Genomic DNA, 22,692 nt, shown 5'->3' on the forward strand with positions numbered 1-22,692 from the left:
CTGAGCAGAGAGTGTGAAATGTGACTGGTGTGAGTGTGGATTATCTTTTAAAAGTGGGTAAGAAACACTCCTCCATTTTCAAATCTTTACCTTGTTTATGGAGCGTCTCGGACTCCCCTGACACTCACTATCCATCTGAATTAATCTCTATTCCTGACTGTCTAACTGTTACTCTCTGCATTGCTCCCTCTCTCTCTTCCTCTCCCTCTCTATCCCTCTCCCTCTCTATCCCTCTCATCCACTATGTTGTTTACCGTTAAGGAGTCTAATCACAGAGAATTCAAACACTCTTTCTGTTTCTGTCTTGGCAGAATTAGCAACATGAGTGCAAATTTCAAGATTGGAGTCACACAATACAGACAGAACAGTATTTATATAATGGCTTCTGCAAATGCTGGTGAGCTCAGTACATGTGGTACCGAATGTTACAATAAGATAGAATCTGTATTCAGACAACTGTTACTCTCTGCATTGCTCTCTCTCATTCTCCCTACCTCTCTGTTACTCTGTATCTCTTCCTCTCTCTCTCTATCCCTCTCATCCACCATGTTGTTTATCATTAAGGGGTCTAATCACGGAGCATTCAAACACTCTTTCTGTTTCTGTTTTGGCAGAATTAGCAACACGAGTGGATATTTCAAGACTGGATTCACACAATGCAGACAGAACGCTGGTGAGCTCAGTACACGTGGTACCTGAATGTTACAATAAGATAGAATCTGTATTCAGACAACTGTCACTCCACAGGGTCCAAACTTCACCGTGTTAATTTGATTTGATTTGATTGATTTGTATTGGGATGCAGTGAAAAGTATTGTTTCTTGTGCGCTATCCAGACAAAACATTCCGTACATAGAGTACATAGGGGAGAATGAGAGGAAAGGGTGCAGAATATAGTGTTGCAGTTACCGATAGTGTGGAGTGAAAGATCAGCTTAATATATGGTAGGTCCATTCAAAAGTTGACACCAGTTTCCTTTGTCCGCTCTCCCATCATGCTGTGTTCGGAGTCTCTGATCAATGCTAAGGGCCTAGTATTTGAGGCTCTGAGCTGAACCCACAATCTGTCTGATTCTGAGGGAAGATTACTGCCCACTCAGATACAGCTGGGTGCAGTATCCCCTTGAAATATATCTGTTGTGTACAGAGTCACTTCTTTTTTCCCTGTGTCTGCTACCCTTGAAGAACTACTGAATAATCTTTAAACATCTGTATTATCACAGAACAGGGCCAACATGGGGGAATCTAGTATCAGGGAGGGCACAGTTTAAAATTCATACAGCGCCCATTAAAGATGGAGATGAGGAGGAATAATTTGTTCTCTCAGGGGGTGGTTAGTGTTTAGAATTCAAAGTTAAAATTCATTTATTGGTCACAAGTCAGTCTTACATTAACACTGCAATGAAGTTACTGTGAAATTCTTCCAGTTGGCGCCTGTTCGGATCAATGCACCGAACCAGAATATGGGAGGAAACCGGAGCACCCGGAGGAAACCCATGCAGACACGAGGAGAACATGCAAACTCCACACAGACAGTGACCCAAGCTGGGAATCAAATCCAGGTCCTTGGCGCTGTGAAGCAGCAGTGCTAACCACTTTCCCCAGAGAGTGAGTTGAGCATTATGGGGAGACAGGCAGCAAAGTAGAGTTCAGGCCACAGTCAGATCAGCCATGATCTTATCAATGGGAGGAGCAGCCTCAAGGGGCAGAATGGCCTACTTCTGCTCCTATTTGTTGTGTTCTGTGTGGTACCTTCAAAGGCCATTGTACTCAGCATTGCAGGAACTCTGCCGAACACACTCTATCTCAATCACTTCCTCTCCCTCTCTGTGACTCTCACTCCATTCCTTTCCTCCCCTCTCTCTGTTACTCTCTCTCTATCTCTATCCCTGTTTCTCTCTTGCCCACTCCAGCTGGATGGAGAGTGGGAAAGAGAGGCTGATATGATGGGAGTTTTCATCTGTATCTAACTGCATTTTCTGAACTGTCCTGTCCTTGTTTGATGAAACAATGAAATGGGAGATTGTATTTGTTTGTGTGCGTGTCTGTGTGTGTGTGTGTGTCTGCGTGTGTATATTGGTGTATGTATCAGTATGTGTGTGTGTGTATCAGGGTGTGAGGTGGTCTGCATAGGCGTATTTGGGTGTGTGTATGTGTGTGTGTGTATTCTGCATGTATGTGTGCGTGTGTGTATATGTGCATGGGAGGGGTGTGTGCCTATGTGCGAGTGTGTGTGTCTGTGTTTGTGAGAGAAATTGAGTGTGTGAGTGTGTAAGTGTTTGTCTGCATGGGGGTTATGTGTGAAACATAGAAACGAGAAGCAGGAGGAGGCCATTCGGCCCTTCGAGCCTGCTCCACCATTCATTTTGGTCATAAGAACTAGAAGCAGGAGTAGTCCATCTGGCCCCTTGAGCCTGCTCTGCCATTCAATAAGATCAAGGCTGATCTTTTCGTGGACTCAGCTCCACTTACCCGACCGCTCACCATAACCCTTAATTCCTTTACTGTTCAAAAATGTATCTATCCTTGCCTTAAAACATTCAACGAGGTAGCCTCAACTGCTTCACTGGGCAGGGAATTCCACAGATTCACAACCCTTTGTGTGAAGAAGTTCCTCCTCAACTCAGTCCTAAATCTGCTCCCCCTTATTTTGAGGCTATGCCCCCGAGTTCTAGTTTCACCCGCCAGTGGAAATAATTTCCCTGCTTCTATCTTATCTATTCCCTTCATAATCTTATATGTTTCTATAAGATCTCCCCTCATTCTTCTGAATTCCAATGAGTATAGCCCCAGTCTACTCAGTCTCTGCTCATAAGCCAACCCTCTCAACTCCGGAATCAACTTAGTGAATCTCCTCTGCACCCCCTCCAGTGCCAGTATATCCTTTCTCAAGTAAGGAGACCAAAACTACACAGTACTCCAGGTGTGGCCTCACCAGCACCTGATACAGCTGCAACATAATCTCGCTGTTTTTAAACTCCATCCCTCTAGCAATGAAGGACAAAATTCCATTTACCTTCTTAAATACCTGCTGCACCTGCAAATCAACTCCTTGAGATTCCTGCACAAGAACACCCAGGTCCCTCTGCACAGCAGCATGCTGCAATTTTTTACTATTTAAATAATAGTCCATTTTGCTGTCATTCCAATCAAAATGGATGCTCTCATATTTACCAACATTGTACTCCATCTGCCAGACTCTCGTCCACTCACAAACTATCTATATCCCTTTGCAGACTTTCAGCGTCCTCTGCAGACTTTGCTCTTCCACCCATCTTAGTATCATCTGCGAATTTTGGCACACTACACTTGGTCCCCAGCTCCAAATTTGCTAAGGCCATGCAGGGAGGTTTAAACTGATTCGGGGGGGGGGAGGGATCCTGAGTAGTGGGGCTGAAAGTGAGGGATGCATGGATAGGGACTGCAATGCACGGCATTGCAGAGGTGGGGTGGAGCAGGGTTTGAAATGTGTATACTTCAATGCCAGGAGTATTCGCAATAAAGTGGGTGAACTTGCAGCGTGGATCAGTACCTGGGACTTCGATGTTGTGGCTATTTCAGAGACATGGATAGAGCAGGGGCAGGAATGGATGCTGCAGGTCCCGGGGGTTCAAATGTTTTAGTCGAAGTAGGGAAGGAGGTAGAAGAGGGGGAGGGGTAGCATTATTGGTCAGAGATTGTATCACAGTGTCAGAGAGGAGGTTTGATGAGGACTTATCTGTTGAGGTAGTATGGGCGGAGATTAGAAATAGGAGAGGAGAGGTCACCCTGTTGGGAGTCTTTTATAGACCTCCTAAAAGTTCTAGAGAGGTTGAGGAAAGGATTGCGGAGTCAATCCTGCTTAGGAGTGAAAGTAATAGGGCAATTGTTATGGGGGATTTTAACTTGACTAATATTGACTGGAATTGTTATAGCTCTAGCTCGTTAGAGGGGTCAGTTTTTGTTCAAAGCGTGCAGGAAGGTTTTTTGACTCAGTATGTAGACAGGCCAACTAGAGGTGAGGCTATATTGGATCTGGTGCTGGGAAATGAGCCAGACCAGGTGCTAGACTTGGAAGTTGGTGTGCATTTTGGTGATAGTGACCACAATTCGGTTACGTTCACCTTAGTGATGGAAAGGGATAGGCATGAACCTCGGGCCAGTGGTTTTAGCTGGGGGAAGGGTAATTATGAGGCTATTAGGAGAGAATTAGGAAACATAGGTTGGACTAGGAGATTACAGGGACTGGGAACGTCCGACATGTGGAGTTTTTTCAAGGAGCAGCTACTGCGAGTCTGTGATAGGTATGTCCCTGTCAGGCAAGGAGGAATTGGTAGGGCTAGGGAACCGTGGTGCACCAAAAAAGTTTCTTTGTTGGTTAAAAAGAAAAAGGAGGCTTATGTTCGGATGAGACGTGAGCACTCGGGTAGTGCACTAGAAAGCTTTAGATTGGCTAAGAGGGAGTTGAAGAGCGAGCTTAGAAGGGCTAAAAGGGGACATGAGAAGACTTTGGTGGATAGGGTTAAAGAGAATCCTAAGGCGTTCTATAGGTATGTCAAGAACAGAAGGTTGGTTAGGGCAAGTTTAGGGCCAGTTATAGATGGCAGAGGGAAGTTATGTGTGGAACCGGAGGAGATTGGTGAAGCATTGAACCAATATTTCTCTTCGGTGTTCACGCAAGGGGACATGAATATAGCTGAGGAGGACACTGGGTTGCAAGGGAGTAGAATAGACAGTATTACAGTTGATAAGGAGGATGTGCAGGATATTCTGGAGGGTCTGAAAATAGATAAATCCCCTGGTCCGGATGGGATTTATCCAAGGATTCTCTGGGAGGCAAGAGAAGTGATTGCAGAGCCTCTGGCTCTGATCTTCAGGTCGTCGTTGGCCTCTGGTATAGTACCAGAAGATTGGAGGTTAGCGAATGTTGTCCCATTGTTTAAGAAGGGGAACAGAGACTTCCCCGGGAATTATAGACCGGTGAGTCTCACTTCTGTTGTCGGCAAGGTGTTGGAAAAAATTATAAGGGATAGGATTTATAGTTATTTGGAGAGTAATGAATTGATAGGTGATAGTCAGCATGGTTTTGTGGCAGGTAGGTCGTGCCTTACTAACCTTATTGAGTTTTTTGAGAAAGTGACCAAGGAGGTGGATGGGGGCAAGGCAGTGGACGTGGTATATATGGATTTTAGTAAGGCGTTTGATAAGGTTCACCATGGTAGGCTTCTGCAGAAAATGCAGATGTATGGGATTGGGGGTGATCTAGGAAATTGGATCAGGAATTGGCTAGCGGATAGGAAACAGAGGGTGGTGGTTGATAGTAAATATTCATCATGGAGTGCGGTTACAAGTGGTGTACCTCAGGGATCTGTTTTGGGGCCACTGCTGTTTGTAATATTTATTAATGATCTGGATGAGGGTATAGTTGGGTGGATTAGCAAATTTGCTGATGACACCAAAGTCGGTGGTGTGGTAGACAGTGAGGAAGGGTGTCGTAGTTTGCAGGAAGACTTAGACAGGTTGCAAAGTTGGGCCGAGAGGTGGCGGATGGAGTTTAATGCGGAGAAGTGTGAGGTAATTCACTTTGGTAGGAATAACAGATGTGTTGAGTATAGGGCTAACGGGAGGACTTTGAATAGTGTGGAGGAGCAGAGGGATCTAGGTGTATGTGTGCATAGATCCCTGAAAGTTGGGAATCAAGTAGATAAGGTTGTTAAGAAGGCATATGGTGTCTTGGCGTTTATTGGTAGGGGGATTGAATTTAGGAGTCGTAGCGTTATGTTGCAACTGTACACAACTCTGGTGCGGCCGCACTTGGAGTACTGTGTGCAGTTCTGGTCCCCACATTACAGGAAGGATGTGGAGGCTTTGGAGAGGGTGCAGAGGAGGTTTACCAGGATGTTGCCTGGTATGGAGGGGAGATCCTATGAGGAGAGGCTGAGGGATTTGGGATTGTTTTCGCTGGAAAGGCGGCGGCTAAGAGGGGATCTTATTGAAACATATAAGATGATTAGAGGTTTAGATAGGGTGGATAGTGATAGCCTTTTTCCTCTGATGGAGAAATCCAGCACGAGGGGGCATGGCTTTAAATTGAGGGGGGGTAGTTATAGAACCGATGTCAGGGGTAGGTTCTTTACCCAGAGGGTGGTGAGGGATTGGAATGCCCTGCCAGCATCAGTAGTAAATGCGCCTAGTTTGGGGGCGTTTAAGAGATCCGTAGATAGGTTCATGGACGAAAAGAAATTGGTTTAGGTTGGAGGGTCACAGTTTTTTTTTTTAACTGGTCGGTGCAACATCGTGGGCCGAAGGGCCTGTTCTGCGCTGTAATGTTCTATGTTCTATGTTCTATCTATGTCCCTTTGTAACTTCTGACATCCCTCCAGACTGTCCACAACCCCACCAACCTTCGGCAAACTTACCAACCCATCCCTCCACTTCCTCATCCAGGTCATTTATGAAAGTGACAAACAGCAAGGTTCCTAGGGCACACCACTGGTGACCGACCTCCATTTAGAAAAAGACCCATCCATGCACACACTCTGCCTCCTTTGGTTAAGCCAGTTCTGGATCCACAGGGCAGCAGCCCTTTGGATCCCATGCCCTCTCACCTTTTCTAGAAGCCTTGCATGGGGGACCTTATCGAACGCCTTGCTAAAATCCATATAAACCACATCTACTGCTTTCCCTTCGTCAATGTGTTTCGTCACATTTTCGAAGAACTCCATCAGGCTCATAAGGCACGATCTGCCTTTGACAAAGCCATGCTGAGTATTCTTGAGCATACTAAACCTCTCTAAATGCTCATAAATCTTGTCCCTCAGCTTACCAACTACTGAGGTTAGACTCACCGGTCAGTAATTTCCTGGGCTATCCCTATTCCCCTTCTTGAAAATAGGAACCACATCCGCAATCCTCCAATCCTCCGGCACCTCTCCCGTCTCCATCGACGACGCAAAGATCGTCGCCAGAGGCTCTGCAATCTCTTCCCTCGCCTCCCACAGTCACCTGGGGTACATCCCATCCGGACCCGGCGACTCTCACACCAGTGAGTAAAATTTCTGTCAACTGATAATTCCATTCAAAACCCTAAAATCCTCAGTTAGAGCAGTTGGAGGGAGAACAGGAGGGGAGGTTATTTGCGGCCTCACTTTTTCAGATAGTTCTTTCCAGATCAGAACTTGCTGTTTAAAAGATAGCTCATCTCCCTTCTGGTTCCTTTACCAATTACAGAACGCCATAAATCTGTCCTTATCTGCTTCTGACCCTTTTGTCAGTGGAAACACTTCTCATTATCAAAGCCTCCTCATTTTGAACTCCCCTGTTCAGACGCTCTTTATTCTTTGCTCTCGGAGAATAGTGCCAGTTTCTCCATGGTCTACAAAACTGAAGTTTTTCTTCTCTGTCAATGGAATCGGGACGTCACCGGCATTTGTTGCTGATCCCTAATTGTCGATAAGAAGGTGGCGATGAGCCACCTTCATGAACCTTTGCAGTCATTTGGTAAAGATCCTGATTCTTGGAGCTGTGCCAGAAATGCTGCTTTACATTCTTTCCAGAGACCTCAAATTGGGTGCAGTGCTGAAGCTGAGGCTGAACTGGTGAATGATAAACATAACCTTCTCTCGCCTTTTGTAGTTTATGTGGGTGATTCCCCCAGTCCACTAGCAGTGCAGTGAGCCAAGAGACGCAAGCGAAGACCGTGTAGCGGGCTTCCCGCTGGGTGCCACGGCCTCCGTGTGTCACTGGCCAGATTTTTGGCGCAGTCAGCTTTGTGCCAGAAATCGGTGCGGAGCTGTATAAATTATACTGATGACCATTTGCATAGCGGGCCTGGGACTGAAGTCTTTGGGGCCGCAAGCATCTCCCCCCAGTCCCCCTCCAGGCCAGTGGGGGAGGTTGGGTGGGGGGTAGAGAGGTCATGGCTGGCCCAGACATGTCTGCGAGACCAGTGATCAGGGCGTGTGGGGGAGGGGTGGGGGGGGTCGCACGGTCAGTAATGTGTGTGGGGTCGCGGGGCTGGACAGCAATCGGGAGGCTGGCAGTGTGGATTACTGCGCCAGCCCCAGTCTCTGCTCTGACAAAGCAGCGTCTGCACAGTGACCCGCTCAGTGCTCTGCCACCGGCCTCTCCGGCTGGAATAGGCTCCGCCCTGGGTTTTGAAGGAGATTCACGCGAGTGCATTCTGCAGTGCGCACAGTGTGGGAGATTTGAAAATCCCACCAAAATAAACCCCAGCGCGAATTACTCCAGTTTTTACGCGAATTCGGCATTTGGAATTTTTCCCAGCTTTTTAAACAGTGTTGTCTTTAAAAATCTCTGCCCTTTTTCCCAAGTCTCTCTGTTTTTGGGCTCCCTTTCAAATTGCAGCACAAATGATCATGAAGGATTTCAGTTGGAAGTGAAGCTGGGAGCTGCAATTGAATAAATGGAGAGCAGCGGGTGGATATGTTCTTCATTTGTATTTTGGGAAAGGGGAAGCTGGTGATTGCGGATTCAGACAAGGTGATGGTTGTTAAGACTGTCCACGCTCCATTGTAAGATCTTTCTCTTTTCTGTTCCAGCCATTCCTAATTGGCTAAATGTGTGAACTTGACTGCCGCTTTGACCCTGACTACTTCTCCATGGACATTAATATCTTCTTTTACTGTCTGCCAGGCAGTGAACTGAAAGTGTTAATTTGTATATAACTGCCTTGGTCCCCAGTTGGCAAATGTCTGGCTTTTAATTTAAACACATCAGAAATAGTGTCAGTTGTAGACTGCATGGCCCCTTGCCCCTGCTCTGCATTGAATATAATCGTGGCTGCTCTTCTGCCCCAACTCCACTTTCCCAGCTGCTCCTCATATCCCTTCACTCCATAAGAGATCAGAAATCTCAGTCCTGAATATTTTCAGTGCTGGATCATCCACCTTCTCTGGGGTAGAGAATTCCAAAGATTCACAACCCTCTGAGTGAAAACATTTCTCCTCACCCCAATTCTAAACAATCCACGGCTTATCCTGAGATCCTGCACTGCTGTTTTCAATTTCCAAACGAGTGGAAAACAATTACTTAGTGTCTACATTGCCCAGCCCTTTCAGATACTTGTATGTTTCAGCGCAATCACCGCTTATTCCTCTCAACTCAGTGTATAAGCCAAAATTATTCCGTTTGTCATCCGAAGAGAACTATCTCATCCTGCATTTCATATCCCTTTGAGGCCTCATTTCTCTTTAGCACTGTGTCTTCTTCCAGACCGAGAATTTTCAACCTCCTGTTCACATAGGTCTATGGTTTTTCCCCTCTGAGATCTCAGCATTCCTCCACGTTTGGCCTCCTGTGTATCTCCACTCCCTTTGACCTGCAGCTCTGAAATTCCTTCCCTGAACTCTTTGCTTTTATGTCTTTTACCTGGAGATGGTAATCACTTTTTCATCCAACTTCCCACAGAGAAAATACTCAGAACTGAAGTGGATGGCCTCACACTGCCTATTCATAGATTTCCAGTTTTTTTATGCTGTAGCTTTACCAACTCACTTAGTCCCTCTGTGTTCCCGATTTCTAGGAATTAAATACGGTCAAATTCTGATTCAATTACAGCTAGTAGGTTAGGAAACTTAAAGAATGAGCTAAAATACAAGTTCAGATGAAGGGTCATCTTGACTCAAAACTTTGGCTCGATTCTCTCTTTTCATTTGGAGGCCCACACTGTCTGTAATTTACACACAGTAAAACAACAACCTGAATTGTTGTCTTGTCCTGCCAAGTGGGTGCAGGAGAACCAGTGGACCTCGCCCAACAGAGATGGAGAGTTGGAAGCAGTGTTAGAGTGCACACTGCTCTCACCTGTCTTACTCTTATCAATTTAACATCAAAATTGATATTTAACCTCGTGGATCCGATCTAGAATCCTCAGCATATTGGATCAGGTTATAAATCAGTAATTTCCAAATCTGTATATTTAAAATCACTCGATAGCAAATCTTTTGTTCAGAGATTTGGTTGAACCCAGAATAAAACTATCAGTAAGTTTAGGGGCCTGATTCTATAACTGGCACAGGATGGAACATTGAAAGTGTTTTTGCTAAACTATCGTTTCTAAAGTTTGTCCTTTGAACCCGATTATCTGATCATTCTCTGAATAAAAATGTTGCACCATCTGAAATAAACAATCCAAGATCAACTGATTAAAAGGGAGGTGCAAATCCTCCAGAAGTTTCACACTTCATTATTCAACCAACATTTAAATACAGTAACAGGAGGCAATTATTCCGCCCCTTGAGCCTCTTCCTCTATTTAATTAAATGTTGCCTAATCTGCATCTTAACTCCATTTACCCTGAGTAGATGTCACCCTCGATAAGGACAGTTGACGATGACCTGCCATAGATTCACTTCACTTGTCATCCTGAGTTAGTGAAATTCTGAGCATCTTCTTGAATAACTCCATTGGGCCAGAATCTGGTGTCTCAGTTGCTGGTTTACAATAATAAATGTAACTGGAGTGTTAGTGCTCATTGCCCAACAGCTGCAGCCATTGTTGCTCAGAGATCATTTAGTTTAGAAGTTAAATGGTGAATCTCCATGTATAGAAACAGCCCTTCTCTCAGCTCATTGACAAGGAACTGGCTCCTGGGCTCTGGGGTGAAACCACAAATATCAGGAAATCAATGTTTGCTCAAAGTTCCGAAGTCCCAGTTGGAATTTGTTTCTTATCATTTGACTGATTTACTGAACATCTCTGGAACAAGAAGAGTTAAAGTAAAATTTCAAATGAAACTTGTTGACAGTTGAATTAGCCGCAGGTTGTCAAACAGGTTGAATTTGATGCCTGGAATGGGGCCGCTCCCTTCTCTGCAGTAAGTTGGGAATGTTTAAATTGAATTCCATGCTGAGGATGGGCAGCAGCTTTCACACAGAGGGTAAAGCTGTGAGCCTCACTGAAAAGGGATACAATCACATTTCCAATTTGTTTCATTTCAGCAAGTTGCAAGAAATTTCTATCTCATTGATGCAGAGGATCAGGGATAGAACTGACACACACTGCACGGAAATGAAGAGACAGGGATGTTTTGCAGACAGAAGATAAGATTAATGTAACTTCTTACATTTAATGCCTTGACCAATATTCTGGACATGCAGCTTGTCCTGGATTCCAACATATCTCTGTTTCTTTGGTCTCTCTTTCCCCAATCCATCCATTTATTGTGTATTTCATCGGCTTATTTGCCTTTTCTAAATGCATTACCTCACACTACTCTGGATTAATTTTATTTGACACTTTTCTGCCCAGCTGTTCAGTCCACAGACATCTTCCTTCATTCTAAAGCTTTCTGTCTCACTGTTAACGACTCAACCAATTTTCATATAACTTGCAAACTTCTTAATCGTGGCTCCGATATTGAAGTCAGTGCAGGAGGATCATTTGCAACCTCAGGAAGGTTTTTCTTCTGCAATTCACTCCAGCCCCAATAAGTCTCCCATGTGGGGTTTATGAGGCCTGGCCAATGGTGATGGAACCAGTAAATGTTTGTTCGCAATATTGGAAGTGCTGGATACCCGAGGTACAATGGCTGCTTACGGGTGGAGCACTCTTCAGGAAGAGGACTTGTGTTTAGTTTACAGGAAGTCAGGAAACTTCTTCACGCCTTTCGCTCGGATTATTGCTCGTTGAATTTGGAAATGGTTCACCAGGTTGATACCGGAGATGAGGGGTTTGGATTATGAGGAGAGGCTGAGGAGATTGGGTTTGTACTCGTTGGAGTTTAGAAGGATGAGGGGGGATCTTATGGAGACTTATAAGATAATGCGGGGGCTGGATAGGGTGGAGGCGGAGAGATTCTTTCCACTTAGTAAGGAAGTTAAAACTAGAGGACACAGCCTCAAAATAAAGGGGGGTCGGTTTAAGACAGAGTTGAGGAGGAACTTCTTCTCCCAGAGGGTGGTGAATCTCTGGAATTCTCTGCCCACTGAGGTGGTGTAGGCTTCCTCGCTGAATATGTTTAAAGCGCGGATGGATGGATTCCTGAGCGGTAAGGGAATTAAGGGTTATGGGGATCAGGCGGGTAAGTGGTACTGATCCACGTCAGATCAGCCATGATCTTATTGAATGGCGGGGCAGGCTCGAGGGGCTAGATGGCCTACTCCTGCTCCTATTTCTTATGTTCTTATGTAACTACAGAGGAATATTCAGAACTGTGAAGAGTGGAGAAATAAGCAGATGACCTTCCTTGTGCCGATCACTGCTATATTTAGGACTAATTATTGATATTTACCACAAACAGCAAGGCGCCGAGTACGGAGTCCTCACTGGATAGTCATTCAATTACAAAAAATATCCATCCACCATTACAATTTGATTCTAGGCACTGAGCCAGTTTTGGATCCAAATGACCACTTTCTTTCCCTTGGATCCAATGGCTTTTACTTTTCTGACCAGTTGTCAGTAAAACCTCACTAAAACCCACGTAGACTGCATCAAACAAGTGTCTCTCTAATCTGAAAAAATTCCAGTGAGGATAGTCAGACATCACCTTTCTTTAACGCATTGATGCCTTTCCAAAGGAGCATTTATAATAACTGTTGGAAGGTCTTTGAATAATTTGTCCACCAAGATCAAACTGACTGACCTGTAACTACCCCTTGCTGCTTTTTAAATAACTACAACATTAGCAGTTCCCCAATCTGACAACATCACGCTGCAGCCAAAGAGCACTGGAAAGTGATGGTTAAAGCTTCTTCTTTTTATTCCCTTACTCATCTTGGCAGCCTGGGATGCATTTCATCCAAATCTTTCAAAGATGGTGAATATCTCAACACTTCATCGCTCACTAAGTTTAACACATTCGATATTTCACAACCCTCATCTTTAACTGAGAGGTCTGCTTCGCTTCCCTGTTTTGTGAAAACAGACACACAGATCATTAAGAACCATGTGCATTTCGTCTCTCTCCATCCACAAGTTACCATTTTGTTTTTTAATGCTTGGTATTCTTGTCTGAGTTATCTGTTTGCATTTTTTGTCTTTATAAAATATATTTTGTCTTTCCTTTTTACAGCTCCCTTATTGTTTCCTGCCCTCTCTTTGCTTTTGCGAGTTCCTTTTTAATTCCAGCTCTGTAATCGCAGACTGACACATTCCCAGGTTCAGGATAACGTACTGGGGCCACAGTAAAATCTGGGGCAGCTCCCACAAAGGGAAAAGGCTGCTTTTTAAGACCCCTCAGCGAGAGAATGAAAACTCAAAATAAACCCTCAGGCTACACGTTTGACGTATGTTCACGCTAAATGTTAACTGTGATTGTGAATGGAGTAAATAACATACAGAATTGGGAGAAACTTATTTGTTTTGCACTTTGTGTGCTGTCAGCTTTGAGTAGTCTTGTAATATACTTTTGTAAACTTCATGTGTAGAGTATATTGTTGGACAAATGCATTTTGATTGCTCTTTGCCCCCCAACCTCAATTCATCTCAGTTAATTCTGGGACAGTTGAAATCCATTTTGATCGCTGCCATTTTGTTTCTGCACTTGGAAAGGCCAGGCCTATTCGGGAAAGTCAGCATGTGCCTGTGTGGGGCAGGTTATGTCTTACTAACTTGATTGGTTTTTTTGAGGGGTGATGAAGGTGATCGATGAGGGTAGAGTAGTGGATTTAGTCTACATGGACTTTAGTAAGGCTTTTGACAAGGCCCCTTATGTTAGGCTCATCCAAAAGATTTACAAGCATGGGATCCACGGTGACTTGGCCACTTGGATTCCGAATTGACTTGCCCAAAGAAGTCAGAGTTGTGGTAGAAGGGTGTTTTTCGGGCTGGAGGTCTGTGACTAGTTATGTTCCACAGGGATACGCACTGGGACCTATTGCTTTGGGATATATATAAATGACTTGGATGATAACATGGATGGGTCAGTAAACTTGCAGACAACTCTAGGTATGTGGAGTTGTGGATAGTATAGAAGGTTGTCAAAGGATACAGTGGGATATAGATCAGTTGCAGATATTTGCAGAGAGATAGCAGATGGAGTTTAATCCGGGCAAGTGTGAAGTGCTGCACTTTGGAAGGTCAAATGTTAAGGGTAAGTATACAGTCAATGGCAGGACCCTGGATAGCATTGATGGACAGAGGGATCTTGGGGTTCAAGTCCATAGCTCCCTGAAAGGGGCTATACAAGTAGATATGGTCGTAAAGAAAGTGTACGGCATGCTTGTCTTTATTGGTCGGGGCATTGAGTTTAAGAGTTCGGATGTCATGTTGCAGCTTTATAAAACTTCGGTTCGGCTGCACTTCGAGTATTGTGTTCAATTCTGGTTGCCACGTTGCAGGAGGGGTGTGGAGGCTTTGGAGAGGGTGCAGAAGAGGTTGACCAGAATGCTGCCTAGATTAGGGGATATGAGCTATAAGGAGAGGATGGACAAACTCGGGTTCTTTTCTCTGCAGTGGCAGAGGCTGAGGGGAGACCTGAAAGGAATCTATAAAATGATCATAGGGTTGACATTTACTAGAAGATTTTCTACCGAGAGTTACTACTAAGAGGCCTGCACTTAACATGAGAGGGGGATTGTTCAACAGAGATGTGAGAGGCATATTTTTTACTCAGAGTGGTAGGTGTCTGGAACGCGTTGGCAGGGTTGCCAGTGTAGGTGTCTGGAACGCGTTGCCAGGGGTGGTGGTGGTTGGTGTCTGGAACGCATTGCCAGGGGTGGTGGTGGTTGGTGTCTGGAACGCGGTGCCAGGGGTGGTGGTGGTAGGTGTCTGGAGCGCGTTGCCAGGGGTGGTGGTGGTAGGTGTCTGGAGCGCGGTGCCAGGGGTGGTGGTGGTAGGTGTCTGGACCGCGGTGCCAGGGGTGGTGGTGGTTGGTGTCTGGAACGCGGTACCAGGGGTGGTGGTGGTAGGTGTCTGGACCGCGTTGCCAGGGGTGGTGGTGGTAGGTGTCTGGACCGCGTTGCCAGGGGTGGCGGTGGTAGGTGTCTGGAGCGCGTTGCCAGGGGTGGCGGTGGTAGGTGTCTGGAGTGCGTTGCCAGGGGTGGTGGTGGTAGGTGTCTGGAACGCGTTGCCAGGGGTGGTGGTGGTAGGTGTCTGGAGTGCGTTGCCAGGGGTGGCGGTGGTTGGTGTCTGGAGCGCGTTGCCAGGGGTGGTGGTGGTAGGTGTCTGGACCGCGGTGCCAGGGGTGGTGGTGGTTGGTGTCTGGACCGCGGTGCCAGGGGTGGCGGTGGTTGGTGTCTGGAACGCGGTGCCAGGGGTGGCGGTGGTTGGTGTCTGGATCACGTTGCCAGGGGTGGTGGTGGTAGGTGTCTGGACCGCGGTGCCAGGGGTGGTGGTGGTTGGTGTCTGGACCGCGGTGCCAGGGGTGGCGGTGGTTGGTGTCTGGAACGCGGTGCCAGGGGTGGCGGTGGTTGGTGTCTGGATCACGTTGCCAGGGGTGGCGGTGGTTGGTGTCTGGAACGCGTTGCCAGGGGTGGCGGTGGTAGGTGTCTGGACCGCGGTGCCAGGGGTGGTGGTGGTTGGTGTCTGGACCGCGGTGCCAGGGGTGGCGGTGGTTGGTGTCTGGAACGCGGTGCCAGGGGTGGTGGTGGTTGGTGTCTGGAACGCGGTGCCAGGGGTGGCGGTGGTAGGTGTCTGGATCACGTTGCCAGGGGTGGCGGTGGTTGGTGTCTGAAACGCGGTGCCAGGGGTGGTGGTGGTAGGTGTCTGGACCGCGGTGCCAGGGGTGGCGGTGGTAGGTGTCTGGACCGCGTTCCCAGGGGTGGCGGTGGTTGGTGTCTGGACCGCGGTGCCAGGGGTGGCGGTGGTAGGTGTCTGGACCGCGGTGCCAGGGGTGGCGGTGGTAGGTGTCTGGAACGCGTTGCCAGGGGTGGTGGTGGTAGGTGTCTGGACCGCGTTCCCAGGGGTGGCGGTGGTTGGTGTCTGGACCGCGTTGCCAGGGGTGATACGATAGGGGAATTTAATAGGCTTTTAGAGAAGCACATGAATATGCAAAAAAGAGAGTTATACGGACCAGGGGCAGGCAGAAGGGATTAGTTTAATTTGGCATCATGTTCAGCACAAAATCGTGGGCTGAAGGGCCGTTTCCTGTGCTATGTTCTATGCAGAGAAACATAGAAGATAGGAGCAGGAGGAGGCCATTTAGCCCTTTGAGCTGCTCCACCATTCACTACGATCATGGCTGATCGTCCAACTCAATCGCCTCATCCTGCTTTCTCCCCAGAACCTTTGATCCCATTTGCCCCAAATGCTATATCCAGCCGCCTCTTGAGTACATTCTTCTCAGCAATGTCACTACATATTTGCTCTTTGACTTCCTTTTGACTGTCTGGGGTAGATGTTATACTCCCAGAACTGTCAGTGTCCCTTTCTTGTTCTTCAGTTCAATCCATATGACCTTATTTGATGATACCTTTACGAATGAAAATATTATACATTGATGTTAATATTAGTAGAAGAGTGGTAACTACTTTCACCTCCTACAGTGTTCATTGGTCAACTGCTGACACAATGAGAAATTTGGTCACTGTATTCAAGTTAGAGCTTCAACCAGGGCACTCATCTCATGGAGATTGTCACTGTCCAGAGGAATCATATCCACTTATAATGTATAAGTGCAGAGATATAATTCATACATTACCAGAGCTTAATATCAAAACTCCATCAAATCAAACACATCAAACATAAATGTTAACATAGTACAACCCTGCCAGGCTGTTAGAAACCAAGTGAAGGATTATTTAATTCACCATTGATCACCAAACTCCACATTTCCCTTGAGAATATTCTCTGCCATGGGAATTAGTCTGGTTTCATCCTGCACTGGGAGTAAATCTTTAACCAATGGGATTTCCCAGTGTGGAGTCTCAGTGAACAGGATCCCACCTGTAACCAGGTTGTGGAAACCAGTGGGACTCTCTGGATTTCACTGGGCAGCTGTCTGTGTCACACCGGCTGTGGAGAGTTAATGATCACTCTCGGGAAATGCCTGATCCCAGAGCTAACAGATGTTGTATGATGGAAAGGTGGATTTACTCACTGGTTCGGCTAAAGGCAACACTTCAGTCAAATTGATCTTAATCGTGTTTATCTCCAGATGAATGTGGATCCAGATTCACAACAATATTTGACGATTGTGACACACCAAGGGCTATTCAGATAGACAAGACTTCCATTTGGCATCATGTCTGCACCTGTGCTGTTCCAATGTGCCATGGATCAAATTCTAAGCGGATTAGAAAGAGTCCAGTGTTTCATAGGCCATATCTAAGTTACTGGAAAGAATGAGGAAGAACATCTCCACAACCTAGATGCCACACTCCAGAGACTAGAAGATCATGGATTAAGATTACGGAAAGATAAATACGGAAGATTTCCAATCTTCTATAGATGCAAAGAGACTGCACAAATTGCCTTCAAAAGTCAAAGCCATTTCTGACGCACCTGCACCTCAACATCAATCATCTTAATTCTCCTTTGAGCTTATTAAAGTATTTTTCATGAAAGGTTTGTCACTAATCTAGCGACTATTCTTAAACATTTACACAACTTTTTGTGTCATAAGAGGAAACAGAAATGGAAATGGGTGGAGGTGTGTGAGAAAGCCTTCGTACAAGCTAAAGAGGTACTAGTAAAGTCAGAAATCCTGACACACTTTAATCCAAATTTAACTTTGCAACTGGCACATAACGCATCGCCTTATGGGATGGAGGCAGCAGTTTCTCACGCAATGCCCGATGGGAAAGAGAAGCCGATAGTTTTTGCACCAAGACCTTGAACAGAGCAGGAATGAACTCTGCACACAAACAAAAGGAAGCTCCAGGAATCATTTTCAGAATCAGGGCAACACCGATGTGGAAGGAAATGTACTGAATTAATGGATAATCGGTCACTAACAATGTTTTTTGGGCCTCATACTAGGATTCCATTTCTCACAGTCAGCCGGACAGACCATAAAATATCGTCAGTCAAGTTTCCAGAGGGAAGCTGAGTTATTAAAGAAGTTATTTTTGGTGGTCAGGGCTCGATACCCAAATCGAGGAGAGAGCAGCGAAGTGTTTGTCTTGTGCAAAAGTTCAGAGCCTGTTGCCACGAGCTCCATTTCACCGAGGGGAATGCCCGCAAGGACCATGGTCAGCTCTGCTGAGGGCTGTTGGCTCTATTCACTCTCCACAGATGCTGTCAAACCTGCTGAGATTTTCCAGTGTTTTCTGTTTATGTTTATTTATTCGTGTCACAAGTAGGCTTACATTAACACTGCAATGAAGTTACTGTGAAAATCCCCAAGTCGCCACACTCTGGCGCCTGTTCGGGTTACACTGAGGGAGAATTTAGTGTGGCCAATGCACCTAAGCAGCACGTCTTTCGGACTGTGGGAGGAAACCGGAGCAACGGAGGAAACCCAGGTCAACAAGGGTTGAACGTCCAAAGTCCACACGCAGTGATCCAAGCCGGGAATCGAACCCGGGTCTCTCGCACTGAGAGTCACCGGTGCTAACCACTGGGCCACCCATCCCACCCTTTGGTTCAGATTCCAATATTCACAGTATTTTGCTTTGATTTCAACAAAAGCGATTTGCATTCTTATAGCTCCTTTAATGCTATAAAATATTCCAAAGTCCTTCACTGGAGCAAAATGAGGCAAGTTTATTGTCTTACTGTCCTTACTGGACAGGAGAGTAAAAGCTTGATAAAAGAGGCAGATTTGTAAAAGATTTCTAAGGGACAGATGGGAGTAAATTCTGGAGCTCTGGACCCAGGCAGATGAAGGCACGGCTGACAATGGAGGGATGAAAGAAATGAGGGACGCAGAATTGAAAGAACGCTGAAACTTTGGATGGTTCCAGCGTTGGAGAATGTTAAAGATATCGGAAGGGATGAAATCGTTCAGAAAATTGAAGATGGGAATGAGAACTTTAAAATCAAGGCATTTCTGGACTGAATCCCAATGTCGGTCAGTGAACACAGGGGGCAGGGTCGACAGGCAGCCTGGAGTGAATAAGATCCAGTTTCATTATATGACTGAGCATGGGGAAATAAATTTCTCACTGTGCAGCCCCACTTCCATTCAGCAGTTAAACAGTTAATGTGTTCACCTTTAAAGTTATCAGATCCTGCATTGAAACATCTGACACTGGCCCTTTGTTTGAAAGTCTAAACATAAGAAAATCGATGGAGTTTTTAAACAGTTTCAGGTTGAAACCCAGTGATTCGTTCTGGAGGCATGACTCCGATTGAACTCACTGTGTGACAGCAATTAATTACAAATTGTTTGTAACTAACTTTGTTCACAGTTCAAAGAGTTTTTAAATTGGCTCAATGATGTGTTTTCTGAACAGCAACTTCCAGTCGGAGGACAGAGACAGAGACAGAGTCGTTTCAGCACAGCAGGAACCATTCAACCCATCGAGATGTAATACAAATCTCAAATTACAGAGATCAGATCCAATTACTGAACTGTGATTTGCTGAAAGAAAACCAGGAACAACATTACGTTTGGTAGCAAAGAGTTTACAAAGAGAAAACTAGCAGACTCCACACGGAAGCAGAGAATCTGCAGGTCAAGGTAAGATTTGTCTGCTCCTGTACTTTATGTATTTCTTTATTTTAAACCATTTTCTCAGTCAGATTATTTTACATGGGCTGTTGTAGCCATTCCCCTTCCATGAGGTTTTATACAGTGACTGAGCTGGAGCAGTGATGAAGGTGATCTGTTTAACAGTGAGGCTCCCAGAATCAGACCACTCCTGTTCCACACCATTATTTTCATTTTTAAGAGGGATGGAATGAGGTGAATCAGAGCATTCCCACATCCCAGTTCAGACCGGGCTGGGCCCTGGACCTTCCTCGATATGGGTTTTTGTAATTACAGGGAATTAATTTTAGAGCTCTGGCGCCCTCAACGCTACGACAACGGATGAATGAACACTGCTCGACAATTATCAGGCAAGAGTGTTCTCTTTCTGTTGGGGAACACTTCAGCGGTCACGGGCATTCACCTCTGATCTTCAGGTAAGCGTTCTCCAAGGCAGCCTTCACGACACACGACAACGCAGAGTGGCTGAGCAGAAACTGATAGCCAAGTTCCGCACACATGAGGACGGCCTCAACCGGGATCTTGGGTTCATGTCACACTATCTGTAACCCACACGACTCGCCTGGGCTTGCAAAATCTCACTAACTGTCCTGGCAGGAGACAATACACACCTCTTTCATATGTGCTTAACCCTGTCTCCACTCACATTGTCTGTACCTTTAAGACTTGATTAACTGTAAAAACTCGCATTCCAATCATTATTTTGTAAATTGAGTTTGTGTCTTGATATGCCCTGTTTGCAAACAGAACTCCAACTTACCTGGCGAAAGAGCAGCACTCCGAAAGCTAGTGGCTTGTGCTACCAAATAAACCTGTTGGACATTAACCTGGTGTTGTGAGACGTCTTACAGTGTTTACCCCAGTCCAACGCCGGCATCTCCACATCATGCCCTCAACATACAGAGTTTAGCTGCACAGTCTGCATTTCCCTGCTCCAACCAATACTCGGGTAATGACCGCACTCTCAAGTGTTTGGTTAAAAGTCAAAATATCAGATGTACACTGTGACTTTTTGTAATGTTACAGATAGAAATTCACTGCACTGACTGAATTGGAAATGATAACCTCTCTAATCAGCCTCAAACATTGTTTCTAGCTGAATTGGGTGCAGACTTGTCAAACTGGTTCAATTGGTTACTCTCTCCTATAAATAGAAACCTCGAAATAATCTCATAACTTTTACCAGAGGGTGAAACTCAGACACGGGTATTATAAACAGGGTCAGCTCAGATGATTAGTATGATTTCTACTGAGATAACCAGGCTGCATTGAATTGACAAAGGCAGAACCTGCACAGTGACAGTAAAGCCGGTGTGGTTGAGGTCAAGTGGGAATGTAGTTTCTGAACTGATTGTGAAGTATCTCTTTCTTCCTTCCATTTAAATGTGTCGCCTCCCAGGGAGATTATTCTCCTCCACTCCCCGCAGTGAATCCATCCTTTGAGGCTGTAGCTATTATCTAACTGTGAGCTCCCCGCAGTGAATCCATCCTTTGCGGCTGTAGCTATTATCTAACTGTGAGCTCCCCGCAGTGAATCCATCCTTTGCGGCTGTAGCTATTATCTCACTTTGAGCTCCCGCAGTGAATCCATCCTTTGCGGCTGTAGCTATTATCGAACTGTGAGCTCCCGCAGTGAATCCATCCTTTGCGGCTATAGCTATTATCTAACTGTGAGCTCCCGCAGTGAATCCATCCTTTGCGGCTGTAGCTATTATCTCACTGTGAGCTCCCGCAGTGAATCCATCCTTTGCGGCTATAGCTATTATCTAACTGTGAGCTCCCGCAGTGAATCCATCCTTTGTGGCTGTAGCTATTATCTCACTGTGAGCTCCCGCAGTGAATCCATCCTTTGCGGCTGTAGCTATTATCTAACTGTGAGCTCCCTGCAGTGAATCCACCCTTTGCGGCTGTAGCTATTATCTCACTGTGAGCTCAGGCAGTGAATCCATCCTTTGCGGCTGTAGCTATTATCTAACTGTGAGCTCCCTGCAGTGAATCCACCCTTTGCGGCTGTAGCTATTATCTCACTGTGAGCTCAGGCAGTGAATCCATCCTTTGCGGCTGTAGCTATTATCTCACTGTGAGCTCCCCGCAGTGAATCCATCCTTTGTGGCTGTAGCTATTATCTAACTGTGAGCTCCCGCAGTGAATCCATCCTTTGCGGCTGTAGCTATTATCTCACTGTGAGCTCAGGCAGTAACTGAGAAACAGTTTATTCAACACTGGGACCCTCACAGCTCAACTTGTTTCTATTCCCCACCATCCCTCTCATTTTGAATAAGAGGTGATGCGATTAACCAGGGACAGGGAGCACAGGGTCTCCACAGACAGTGAAGAGATTGTGGGAGGACCTTCTTGGGGCACAATGTGAGATAATACTCTTTGGATTTAAAAGCGACAGATTTGAATGGAGTAGGAAATGAATGACAGATGGTCATGCTGAGACTGATTCTTGATACAGAAATCAGTATATGTTGGATTCAGTTTGAATAAGTTTTTACAGGTCGCTATAATGAGGTTAGTTGGAGCTCAGTGTGTTCAGCTTTGAATTCCATTCCAAGCGCCCACAATGGCTCCAGGTGGAGCTGAGCTGTAATTGTTAGGTTAATACCTGAGGTGCAGCGACTGAGCTGCTGATAGACTAGTTCAACTGGTTATATTTCTGAGGATGAATTCGCATTGGGTATAATTTAATATTCTGCCCCCATTTTTTTATCTTACTCTGTAAGATCCTGTCAATTCCATTCATTAAAATGATAATAAATCCTGTTAAAGGAAAGAAAGCACTGTTCATGTTCTGAAAGATTGATGGGTAGGAAACAAATACCCATTCAGTAATACAGCGGGTTACTTGTGGTACCATCAGGATTGAATTGTTAGATCAAACAGTGCGTTAAACTGGGAGGGGATGGTTTGAATCTTTTCTGGTTCAGAACAGACCCCGACATCCTTGAAGGGAATGAGATAAATGATTGTAGGAAGAAGATGTCAGAGTGAGAAAAATTGAACCTTGTTCTCACAAAAAGCCAGTGCAGATATCAGAGCCTGCTGATTGCGTTTTAAACTATTTTAATATCCATGAAAATAAATAATATCAAGGTGTAGTAATCTTACCAAGGCCAGTTTCCATCACCATACACCCATTTATTTACAGCG

The 22,692-nt window shown here is 45.6% G+C and overlaps 1 long non-coding RNA gene across 3 annotated transcripts in view; it reads left to right on the forward strand.

Annotated features, from left to right (window-relative positions):
- Positions 1-22,692, forward strand: part of LOC144487454 (uncharacterized) — a 37,584-nt gene that overhangs the window by 3,984 nt on the left and 10,908 nt on the right. Inside the window, exons 2-4 of one of the 3 annotated variants that reach the window (XR_013496415.1) lie at positions 312-397; positions 615-673; positions 19,280-19,506. This is a non-coding gene — a long non-coding RNA (uncharacterized LOC144487454). Of the gene's footprint in view, positions 1-311; positions 398-614; positions 674-19,279; positions 19,507-20,283; positions 20,410-22,692 lie in introns of those variants that run through there. The other 2 variants (XR_013496417.1, XR_013496416.1) reach the window with 2 other exon arrangements.

Source organism: Mustelus asterias, unplaced genomic scaffold (assembly GCF_964213995.1).
Source record: "Mustelus asterias unplaced genomic scaffold, sMusAst1.hap1.1 HAP1_SCAFFOLD_801, whole genome shotgun sequence".
Taxonomy (NCBI): domain Eukaryota; kingdom Metazoa; phylum Chordata; class Chondrichthyes; order Carcharhiniformes; family Triakidae; genus Mustelus; species Mustelus asterias.